This window comes from Triticum aestivum, chromosome 6D (genome assembly GCF_018294505.1).
Source record: "Triticum aestivum cultivar Chinese Spring chromosome 6D, IWGSC CS RefSeq v2.1, whole genome shotgun sequence".
Taxonomy (NCBI): Eukaryota; Viridiplantae; Streptophyta; class Magnoliopsida; order Poales; family Poaceae; genus Triticum; species Triticum aestivum.
Window position 1 is genome coordinate 340,123,352 of NC_057811.1, and position 12,095 is coordinate 340,135,446.

The window sequence follows — 12,095 nt, forward strand, 5'->3', positions numbered from 1 at the left end:
TCCGCCTTGGTCGCAGTGCACAACGTAAGATGACTTACACACCTAGACGGAGTAGTTGTTTCCTCTTCGTGTATTTGTGTTAACCTACTAGTGTGGACTCATGCACCCTTCATGCACTCTACCAAACACCCAAAAGTGGGTCGAGAAGGGAACTTTTGCTCCCATCCCGTGCGCCCTTCATACACCCTGCCTAACACTATTCGTGCTTCATATGGTTCATGTTTCATGGAGTACTATAGCACCGTACTCTCCGTGCGCTGTAGACCTAGTTCTGTTAACATTGATCTCACCGTTCATTCTCGACCGGACAGTCGAGAAAGCGGTACTATGTTACTACATTACTGTTCATATAGTTGACATGCGCATAACATCATTTGTCGTCGTCATATCTTACTACACTAGCAACAAGATTATGTAGTACTGACGTATGAACCACTGCACATGCCTAGTAGTAGGAGCACTGTGTATGTTCAAGTGGCTGCCGTGTTTCGCACTCCTCCGTCGTAAGAGTGGAAACGCTTGCTGTAATCATTTCTTTCTTCAGAAAAACAGTGGACACGCTCTACCGTGCGGATCCTCCTCCAGCCATGCACTAAATTACTCACTTTCGCCGACGTGTGGGACAGCCAGCATCGGGGTCCACCAGCCATGCACTAAATTACTCCGTAGTAGAGTGACGATAGACTACCCCGATCGAAGCGCCGTAGTAATGCCCAATGAGCTGTCAAATCACAAAACCCCCTCCTTTCAGTAAGTTGGACGGACGAAGCAACCATCATTTCACTCTTCTCTCTCAGCTTCCTCTCTACCCAACCCTCGCTTCTCCCTCATCTTGTTCCTCATTTCTTCAAGAAAACCACGACCTGCTTCTACCATTGTTCTTCTCTCCCAAAGAAGGAAAGGTGAGCGCATCAACGGTGTTGATTCTGGCCAAGGCCCGGTCTTGGAACCCCGAGACTGAGCCTATAACTCCCTCTCTTTTCTTCTTTTAGGTTTGTGATTATGGTTTCTTTTCTTTTATTTCTATTTGACAGTTTCTTGATGGACGCTGGAGCACCAGCGGAAGTGATGTCTATGGCTCTGGCCAAAACCGTCGAGGCTCATGGTACGAAGAAGCGCAAGCACCCCGCCGAGACTACCGCGGACAAGCTCAAAACCATCGCCCTATCCAAGCACCCCCTCTCCGGGATCCCTCATTAAGAAAGTCCAGGTAATATCTCTTCTTGACGATCTTTTTCTCAATCTTGATCGTGTTTTTTCATCTAACACGCAGTACTAGTACTAGTAGTACAACTTTCTTGGTGATCTTGCATGTGATTTTTGTGTGCCAAATGACGGTTCTAAATTCCTCTTTTGAACAAAACATGCGAGAGGTTGGCACTGATTTCTTATAGATTACTTTCAACTACTCCCTCTGTCCCAAATTTATTTTCTTAGATTTGTCTAGATACGGATGTATCTAATACTAAAATGTGACTTGATAGATCCGTATTTAGACAAATCTAAGACAAGAATTTTGGGATGGAGGGAGTACTTTATGAACATCAATGCTACCTTTGAAGAGGGTATATTTGCCTCAGTAACTTGTGTTATGGATATTGCAAGTAATCCCTCTGCTCTCATGCCTTTGAAGACATGTTCTAGTGTCTTTGTTCACTCATTTCTGTGCATATATGTAGTCATATATGGAGTATAATACCGAAAATCATGTTATATTTCTGAACGGAGGTAGTAAGAAAATATGGTTTCTGTTTGAATTAGAACCAGGTCCGCGGTGTAGATAAAGTTCTCAAAGTCATGCCGTGTGAACTGGAAGACCTGAGGATGAGTTCTACTGCTAAACTATCCAGCTGCTGTGTCCTTGTCGCCACGTGTCCTGAACTAGTGTTTTCCTGTAGCATTGTTGTCAGGCGTGTTCTCGAGTCTGTACTTGACCACAACAATTTCCTGGTTGTGCCTTCGATTACGAAGGGTGTGGTTCTTGTAAAGCTTCCCAACAAATCTGATGCGGCCTGTCTTCATGATCATGTTTATGAGTGGAAAGACCACTCTGTTAGGTTCTCCAAGGTTGACAAGATGGTGATGGTGCATGTAGACATCTCTCACGAAGTCCATGGCCTAGTCAGTTATGCGGGGTTCATCCCGTAGGTCGGTGGCAAGAATAGTCTGCAGAGTTTAATTAGTGCAACTTTGCTTGTCTGTAGTAAGTACTATTGTTCAGTACTTGATTTGTGTTTGTGAACCCTGTATTGTTTATTAGTACTGTCGCTTTTGGTGTGTGGTCAGTCCTGAGAACGGTCTATGTTAATGTCTGTCCACTCAATTCAATCTGTATATTTTGAAGTATCCAGATCATCTTTTTTGTGAGGACGGTTTATCAATTATGGTTACACTCCAATATCTGTATGCATTGCAGGGCTTATCGCACCCACCAGGATTTCCAGTCCCATGGATGTTCGGTCCATACGATTTGTCATGACCTTTGGACTATCCTGCTTGTGGGAGTAGGCGGGGCCCCTGCATGCCACCCGTAGTTGGACGATCAATCTTCTGTTTAGTACTTCAACATAGTGATTTCCTGGTAAGGATTCACTCGTGTCACATCAAGTAAATCTTATTGATTTGCTGTCTAAATCTTATTGATTTAATGTCATGTTTTCTTTCTTTTCCTACAATTTTACGATGCAGGTTTTGCCATGTGACATTCATCACAGAATAAACCGTTTGGTTTGCTCTACGATGGCTATTTTTGCAGGTTTCACTTCTTATGTCGCGAAGGCACTGTCCATCACTTATATTACTGGAAAAAAATTGGATCAGTTTGTTGTCTGAGTACAAGCTGAATCCCTATGATGAACTGCAGTTTGGTTTAACAAAATGTTAAATGCCACAATTAGTCCTTCTCGTGTTTAAAAGAAATGAAGAAACAAAACGGATCACGGTCACGAAGCCTAGTCAAGTTAGAAAGTTGATCATACCAGACCAGACACGATCGCCGCTGTCTCGCACATCGATACCACCTTCAGCAACGGATCGAGCACCGACAGTTGCTCTAGCACTGACAGCGGCAGCAGCTCAGTCTGATCCAGCTGAGGATTGGGCACCGACCGCGTCAGCGGATCAGGCTGATCTACCGGAGGATCGGGCATCGACACCGGCACCTGCTCCGACACCGGCACCAGCTCTACAAGGAGCACCATCTCCGACAGCAGCAGCAGCTTCAGCACCTGCACCAACACTTGCACTTGCATCTGCTCCGGCCCGTGCAGCGGCAACCGAACGAGCAGTTGCACCGGCAACATACTGGGCTGCAGTTCGCACTTCATATACCAAAGTCCTTACAAAAACCGACATGTCCACCTTCTTGGTAAGCATTGGCCACCCAAGTGTTTCATTCTTTTTTATTTCCATGTTGTTTCTCATGATTCACTTTGTTGATCTAACTATTTGGGTATGTCTTCTTGTTTGCAAACAGAGAATTCCTAGAGCAACGAGGGAGTCGTTCAACAATCCGGGCGACAACAGACAAGTTTCTCTTACCATGCGCAGCCTTGGTGTGAATGAACCTGCTCAATATACCGTAAGTACAAATGATGGTCGCATGATGATTGATGCTAAAGGATGGTCAAGGTTCAAATCTAAATCATATCTTGCGGTAGGGGATGATGTCAAAATCGAACTTTCTCGGCAAAGAGAGCTGGTCCAAATCAACTTTGAAATTCTTCAGTACTGCCGAACTGATCTATCCGCCGAGAGATTTTGATGTAATACTCTGGCATGGTGAAACAAGTGTCCTGTGTGTATAAGTAGTACGACAGTATCATTGATAGAATTGCAACTCTGATTGCTGGTTAGGAACTGTCGTTTGATTTCATTCCAACAGCTGATGTGCTTTATTCAATTTTGTGTATTCGCCTTGTGACAGCATCTAAAACCAGCGCCGTACCGACCGCTTGCAATATGAAAAGTGTTGAGGTAGAACACATGGGCCCCCAAACATGCAGGCCCACCGGCCTATGGCCCAAAGTCCAGAACCGTGAGCTTGTCTGAGTATTTCTTAGCTGAACCCCCATAATGCCCGTGCGTTGCACGTAACATCAAGATGCATTTGTATGAGTATTTTATCTTGTGAGAGAAAAGGATGAACGAGGGAAGGCCTTATTTGCAAATGCGGAGAGGTGTGTGGGTACCTTTTTGCAAAATTGCCATAGTTTCCTTCCCATCCGTCAGATATAAATCGGACGGCCTAGGATGACAGGCACACCATCATCACCAACTCGTCTATCCCGTGTTAAAAAAACTCTGTTTTTTATAATTATATATGTTATATATATTCCCCTTGATTTTTCTTATGTATAAAGTTGTGATATAAAAGATCTTTATATTTCTTTACAGAGGGAATATCTCTCTGTCAAAAATATATTTATGTGTAATAACTAGTTACTCCTGTCTTTCTACTTCCTTGCGCTGATATGTGGGGCATTCGGCAACGGGGTCCACATGCCATATGCACCAAATTAGAGTGCACAACTGCACGATAGACACACCCCAGTCGTAGCGCCGCATTAATGCCCAATGAGCTGTCAAATCACAAGAAACCCCACCTTTCCAGCTTTAGCAGTAAGCTGGACGGACGAAGCGACAATATTTCACTCGGCCTGAATCCCTTCTCCCTTGTCTGCTTGTTCTGAGAAAAAACCCGCTCGGCGATTGCATAGGGTTTTCTCATGGAGAACTTGGTACGAATTCTTCATCCATCCCTGATAAATCCAAGTCCCTTGGTCGCGGGTACTCCTAGGATGGCAGCCGCCGCCGTTGATGCATTTTTCTTCCTACTAAATCTAGTGTGTTTCATTTGCAGTGCCTAAAGTGCGAGGGCCCTACAGGTTTTTGTGCCTCGGCGAGACGCCACACTTGTTCCTTCTCATCCTAACACAGGATTTTAAAACGCGCACAGTATGTTCCTAGAATCCTCTTTTCTATCCGGGAGGGTGGGGTTTTTTGAACATGATGTCGACTAATTTGGAAATTTGGATTGCTATATTTGGATAAAAGGTACTAGTACTATGGTCAACACTGACGTGAAGGAGGAAAGTATTTCTAGATTTGGATATAGGGAATACATTGTGTTCTCATATTATTTTTCCTGTAGTGCATTCCTTGCTCTGCCAGAACACATGTACTCAAGATGCTCGGCCTTGCCATAACTGAATACACCAGTTTAATGGTAACAGTGAAGACAAGCCATGGATATAAGTTTCGAGTTGGGTTCATGAACCAAGAAGTTCGCTGCTTTTTTATGGCCGAACTTGGATAAACTTTCTCAAGTGTTACAAACTGAAAGTTGGCGCACGAATGTTGATGGAAATAGCAGAACCTGGTCTCATCTTCACTGCGATCTTCCACCCCGACGTCGTTCCAATTGTTCATCCATGTTAGTTTTGTATCTGGTTCTTGCTTGTTGCCTCGATTACTTCTTAATCCACCTATTATGTCTAACTGATCACAATTTAACTTTAGAAGTAGCAACGAATCTCTCACGAAGATGCTACTTCTAACTAATATTTTCTTATAATTGGTGGCACGTGTAGGTTTTTTCAGAGTTAAGTAGGCTGCTCGTTTGTTATTATGTAACAACTCGGCTGTTACTGATGGCACTGAAGTTGACTGGGACGACATCCACAAGTTCCTACACTTTATTGATCGTCTTGAGGTCCTCGTGGGGCGTTTCAATGGTGGAAGGCCACGTGGGATATGTGTGCCACTGCTGCAGTCGTTGAACAGGTCCAACTATGTCGAGAAACTTATGGTACAAGCTATTTTCTGTTATATATGTTGTTCATAAACTATTGCTTATACACAGTTTTACAGCCGTGATCTTCTTGAAACAGAAACTGCCTAGTTCTATTGTTCCTATACAGATGCCTGACCATGGTCGGGTCAGACTTGCGCTTGGTCACAACATGATGTTTTATGTCAACCTACTCCATTCCCCTTGGAGGTGAAAATATACTTATTCATGGGTGGTCTCAAATAATGAAGGCCCGTCCATCTTGGAGAATAGGACAGAAGATAATGTTCCTGCTTTTCGATGGATCTAAAGCGAATATCCTATTTATTGACCACATTGCAAGATGAAGCCGCTTTCAGAAGGTTGTGGATGCGTGGGGTGGCGCCTGGGCCTTGTCCTGGGGCTTGGCGGCCTCACCCTTGGTTAACTGTAGGCAAAGTAGCACTGTTCGAGGCGTGCTTTGTACGGTTGAACATGTATAAGTACTCATACTGCTTTCAGCTATGGTTGTTAAGTTCCCCTGCTGGTTTCAGTTAAGGTTGTTAAGTACTCCTACTGCTTTTACAGTCTGTCGTGTTTCTTCAGTCCTGTCTTCCTCCAGCCGCCAAAACCAAACCAGTGCCAGCGGGGCCGCCTGCTTCCGCTTCCCACGGCTGGCTGCGCCTCAGCGCACGCATCGCCGCCCCACCGTCTCCTAAATCGTTAACGCCGACGTCCGAGGCCTCGCCGTCGTCCTCCGCGCGCTTTGGTGCGCTCACCGCGGCGCCACCCTCTCGCGTTGTCAACATGGTCAACAAACAACAGGAATCGGCAGAAGTACGTGGAGAGGATGACATTAGGGCCCACCATGTCAGCGTATGGAAAAATAAAATGCTTCCTCCTAGTGTTTTCCTGACATCTGGGACCCACGACATTGTGAGCATATATAGTCATCGGCTGACACCTGTGACATAGCAGCTTGAGCAGTATTTTTTTATTGTTGAGACAGAGGAGGGTTTGAACAGGGCTGTGGCCCGTCTAGCCTAGGTTTATATTTTATGTTCACCATGTGACCAGCCCAGCTATTTTTTCTTTGTGAAAATGAGCCCAGTTTATTTTTTCTGAAGAATACCCAATCCAGGCCTACTTATTTTTCTACGCCCTGATGGGTTGCAACTCTTTCAAGACGCCTGCAAATCTTGAAAGTAATATGAAATGGGTTGTAAATATAAAAACAGATGACAAATTGGCAATTACTTTATAATTCCTGAATTTTTTCACATTTTCATATTCCTATTTCATTGGGCATTAACCTAATTTAAATATATCTTCAAAGTACTTTAAATCTGGCTCGACATTTCGGTATTAAAAATAGTTTGGAACCCACAGAAATATGCAAAATTGGCCTTGGCCAACCAAAAAAACGGACTGCAATAAATTGCATAAGAAGTCGCAATGAGCTATATATAAATTATTAAAAAAAGAGGGAACGGTCTGACTTATTGGCCTATTAAGTTGACGCATATGCAAGATTTTTTAGTTATTATATACATCAACAAACGATTCTAGCAGACGTAACCGTTGGATGTCAATCCAACGGCCGTCGTGTTTCTTCAATCTCTGATCTTCTTGCTACAGCCGCCAAATCCAGCACCGGCGGGACCGCCTGCTCCCGCCTCCCGTGCAGGCCTCACCGCCCCCTACTACTTCCGCCGCTGGCCTAGGCATCCCTCTACTCACCCACACCCCCTGTTATTCTGCGGCGACGGCAGCCTCACACCGCAGCCGAACCAGTGAACCCTCGGACTCCTCTCCGCGTGGGCATCCACTGCCGCGTCTCCCCGGCTCCATGTCGTCCCCTTCCTAGGCCTCGCCGACGTCCACTGCCCTGGTGCTCTCAGCGCGGTGTGGTCAACGTGGTCAAGGAACAACTTCCATCGGAAGAGTACTGTTGTGGAGAGGCTGACAGCTGGGTCCACGGTAGCCGCAAGGAAGTGCCTCCTTATTACGCGGAAAATAATTATTCCTCCACCTGACAGCAGGGACCCACCGGACGGGCAACTGTATTTCGCGAAAAAAAAGTTTCCCCCTGACTGCTGGGACCTACCAGCTACATCTTCGCACGCAAGGAAGTGCGTCCGAGCAAAAAAAAAACGATTCGCCCCCTGACTGCTGGGACCCACCAGCTACATCTTCGCACGCAAGGAAGTGCCTGACAGTCGGGACCCACCTGGTCGAAGCGTACGTAGCGTTGTCATTCTAGTCGCGAACGTATACGTACATATTGGTCGATGTAGAGGCGTGCACGTGTCGTAGTAGAGGCGCGCACGTAGCATGTACACGTACGTACAGCGACCAGTGTGCAAGAAACAAAATACGGCAACGTACGTACATACGGGCAGGGTCTCGAACGTCTACTCGTGCATACGTACGGCCAGGGCTCGTGTACATGGCAGGGTCGGAACGGAGAAACAGCGTCGTCGTCGTGTTCATGGGGAGCCAACCGGCTGGGTCAGAACGGAATACGTCGTCGTTTTCGTCGGGAGGGCTTGGACGGAACAGCCGATGGAAACGAGGCCTGGCGTACCGCAGAACGGAGGAAACGGCCTTGTGTTTGACCAGCCACGTTCAAAACGGGATCCTGTTCATCGGGAGGGGTCTGGCGTACCGCAAAACGGAGGAAACGGACCTCCTACGGTCGAAACGGGGGTCCTGTTGATCGGGAGGGGTGTGGCGTACCGCAAAACGGAGGAAACGGACTTGTGTTGGAGCGCTACAGTCGAAACGGGGGTCCTGTTCATCGGGAGGGGTGTGGCGTACCGCAAAACGGGACTCCACGAGATACTGTTCATCTGCACCGTCGACCCCCTCCAGCCTCCACGGGCTACTGTTCATCCACCGTCGACCTCCTCCAGCCTCCACCTGCGACTGTTCATCCACGGGCTCCTGTTCATCCAGCCTCCACCGCGCGCTACTCCATCGGCTACTGTTCAACCAGCCCTCTCCACGAGCTCCTGTTCAACCACCCCTCCACGGGCTACTGTTCATCCTGCCCTCCACCGTCTACTGTTCATCCTGCCCTCCACGGGGTGGTCCTGTTCATCCAGCCCTCCACGGGGTCCTGTTCAACCAGCCCCAACCGGCTCGATCGATCGGGGTACTGTTCATCCAGAGGCAACACCACGGGGTCCTGTTCATCCACCCCCACCGGGAACTGTTCATCCAACCCCCCTCGCAATGCTCACTGTTAATCCAGAGGCAACATCAGGCTTCAGTTAGCAGCAGTAGCGAAGGAATCGCTCGATCGGGTTCAGTTAACAGCCATCGATCGATCGCTCGGGTTCGGTAACGCGTAGCCTGCAGTGCAATCGCTCGGGTTCAGTTAGAGCCCAACGCCTCGCACACACGCACGTACGTACGAGAGAAACGCGCATCGCTCGGCCCCCGACCACCCACCGTAACCGGGGACTCCCCGATATTTTCCGCGCCCTCGCTTCTACCACGGTTTTTACGGCCCAAAGAATATCATGCAGCTGCGTCTCCGGCCCGCCCAGGACGAAAAGCCCATTTTTTGTCATGATTTTTTGTCATAGAAGTAGGACCCCACCACATCTATGATGATACGGGGTTTTGTCACAATTATCGTCATAGAAGTGTCATAAGTATGACAAAAAAGATTTTCGTTCGGCCCAAAATTTCACGGATGTGTCTTTTTTTTGTAGTGTCTTGAGCACTGCGTTGGTTTTCCCTTTAAGAGGAAAGGGTGATGCAGCAAAGTAGCATAAGTATTTCCCTCAGTTTTTGAGAACCAAGGTATCTATCCAGTAGGAGACCACGCTCAAGTCCCGCACACCTACACAAACAAATAACAACCTTGCAACCAACGCGATAAAGGGGTTGTCAATCCCTTCACGGCCACTTACAAAAGTGAGATCTGATAGAGATGATAAGATAACATTTTTTGGTATTTTTATCATAAAGATTAAAAGTAAAGAAAGCAAAATAAACGGCGCCAGAAATAGCTAGTTGACGGGAGATTAATATGATGGAAAATAGACCCGGGGGCCATATGTTTCACTAGTGGCTTCTCTCAAGATAGCATATGTATTACGGTGGGTGAATAAATTACTGTCGAGCAATTGATAGAAAAGTGCATAATTATGAGAATATCTAGGCATGATCATGTATATAGGCATCATGTCCGTGACAAGTAGACCGACTCCTGCCTGCATCTACTACTATTACTCCACACATCGACCGCTATCCAGCATGCATCTAGAGTATTAAGTTCATAAGAACGGAGTAACGCTTTAAACAAGATGACATGATGTAGAAGGATAAACTCATGCAATATGATACAAACCCCATCTTTTTATCCTCGATGGCAACAATACAATACGTGTCGTTCCCCTACTGTCACTGGGATCGAGCACCGCAAGATTGAACCCAAAGCTAAGCACTTCTCCCATTGCAAGAAAGATCAATCTAGTAGGCCAAACCAAACTTATAATTCGAAGAGACTTGCAAAGATAACCAATCATACATAAAAGAATTCAGAGAAGATTCAAATATTGTTCATAGATAATCTTGATCATAAACCCACAATTCATCGGATCTCGACAAACACACCGCAAAAAGAGTTACATCGAATAGATCTCCAAGAAGATCGAGGAGAACTTTGTATTGAGATCCAAAGAGGGAGAAGAAGCCATCTTGCTAATAACTATGGACCCGAAGGTCTGAGGTAAACTACTCACACATCATCGGAGAGGCTATGGTGTTGATGTAGAAGCCCTCCGTGATCAATGCCCCCTCCGGCGGAGCGCCGGAAAAGGCCCCAAGATGTGATCTCACGGGTACAGAAGGTTGCGGCGGTGGAAATAGGGTTTTGGCTCCTCTGCTGATGGTTTGGGGGTACGTAGGTGTATATAGGAGGAAGAAGTAGGTCGGTGGAGCCACGAGGGGCCCACGAGGGTGGAGGGCGTGCCCAGGGGGTAGGCGCGCCCCCTGCCTCGTGGCCTCCTCGTTGGTTGCTTGACGTCCACTCCAAGTCCTCTGGATCACGTTTGTTCTGAAAATCACGTTCCCGGAGGTTTCATTCTATTTGGACTCCGTTTGATATTCTTTTTCTGTGAAACACTGAAATAGGCAAAAAACAACAATTTGGGCTGGGCCTCCGGTTAATAGGTTAGTCCCAAAAATAATATAAAAGTGTATAATAAAGCCCATTAAACAACCAAAACAGAATAAATACTAGCATGGAACAATCAAAAATTATAGATACGTTGGAGACGTATCATAGAGCTATAAATGTATGAAAGCTCAACAAAAGAAACTAAGTGGGTGTGCATCCAACTTGCTTGCTCACGAAGACCTAGGGTATTTGAGGAAGCCCGTCGTTGGAATATACAAGCCAAGTTCTTATAATGAAAAATTCCCACTAGTATATGAAAGTGACAAAACAAGAGACTCTCTATCATGAAGATCATGGTGCTACTTTGAAGCACAAGTGTGGAAAAAGATAGTAACATTGTCCCTTTTATTTTTATTTTTGGGCCTTTTTTCGCCTTGCTCTTTTTTTGGGCTCTAATAATGATGATCATCACACTTCTATTTATTTACAACTCAAAGATTACAACTCGATACTTAGAACAAAATATGACTCTACATGGATGCCTCTGGCAGTGTACCGGGATGGGCAATGAATTGTAACATCCCAAATTTTCAATTTGGAATGTTATACATAGATCATTCTTGCATATCATATTTTATTGCATTTTGTTTTGCGATCCTAGAAATTCTACGCAACTCAAGGACCCACGGAGAGAGTTGGGGATTTCGTTATTTTCATACTTGGGTTTTCTCAAATTTGGAAATAGGATCATTTTTTTTAATTATTTTTCTCTCCGAAAATATTTCATATCAAAATATATGAGAGGAGATAATATGACTTCTCCACAAACAATGAAATATTGGAGGAAAAATATTAAAAACAAATAATTGATTTTATATGGATTTTATTTGAATTAGGAAAAATATGCGTTTTTCAAAATTGCATTTTAGGCCCAAGTAAATGTTCATCTTGCCGGCTTATTTTTAGAGGACGGGGAAAATTTATTTCGGGATTTTTGGAGTCCGTTTAGTATTTCTTTTGTTTGTTTTTCTGCGCAAAATTAATTTAAAAAAAATCGCGAACCGCCTTACGGGCCGTGTCCGACCCGGACACCTCAGCCCGGCCGGCCTTATAAGCCGCGGCCCGACCCCGCCGCCAGCCCAAGTTGCCGCCGCCACCTAACCCTAACCCTAACCGATCCGCGCCGCCGCC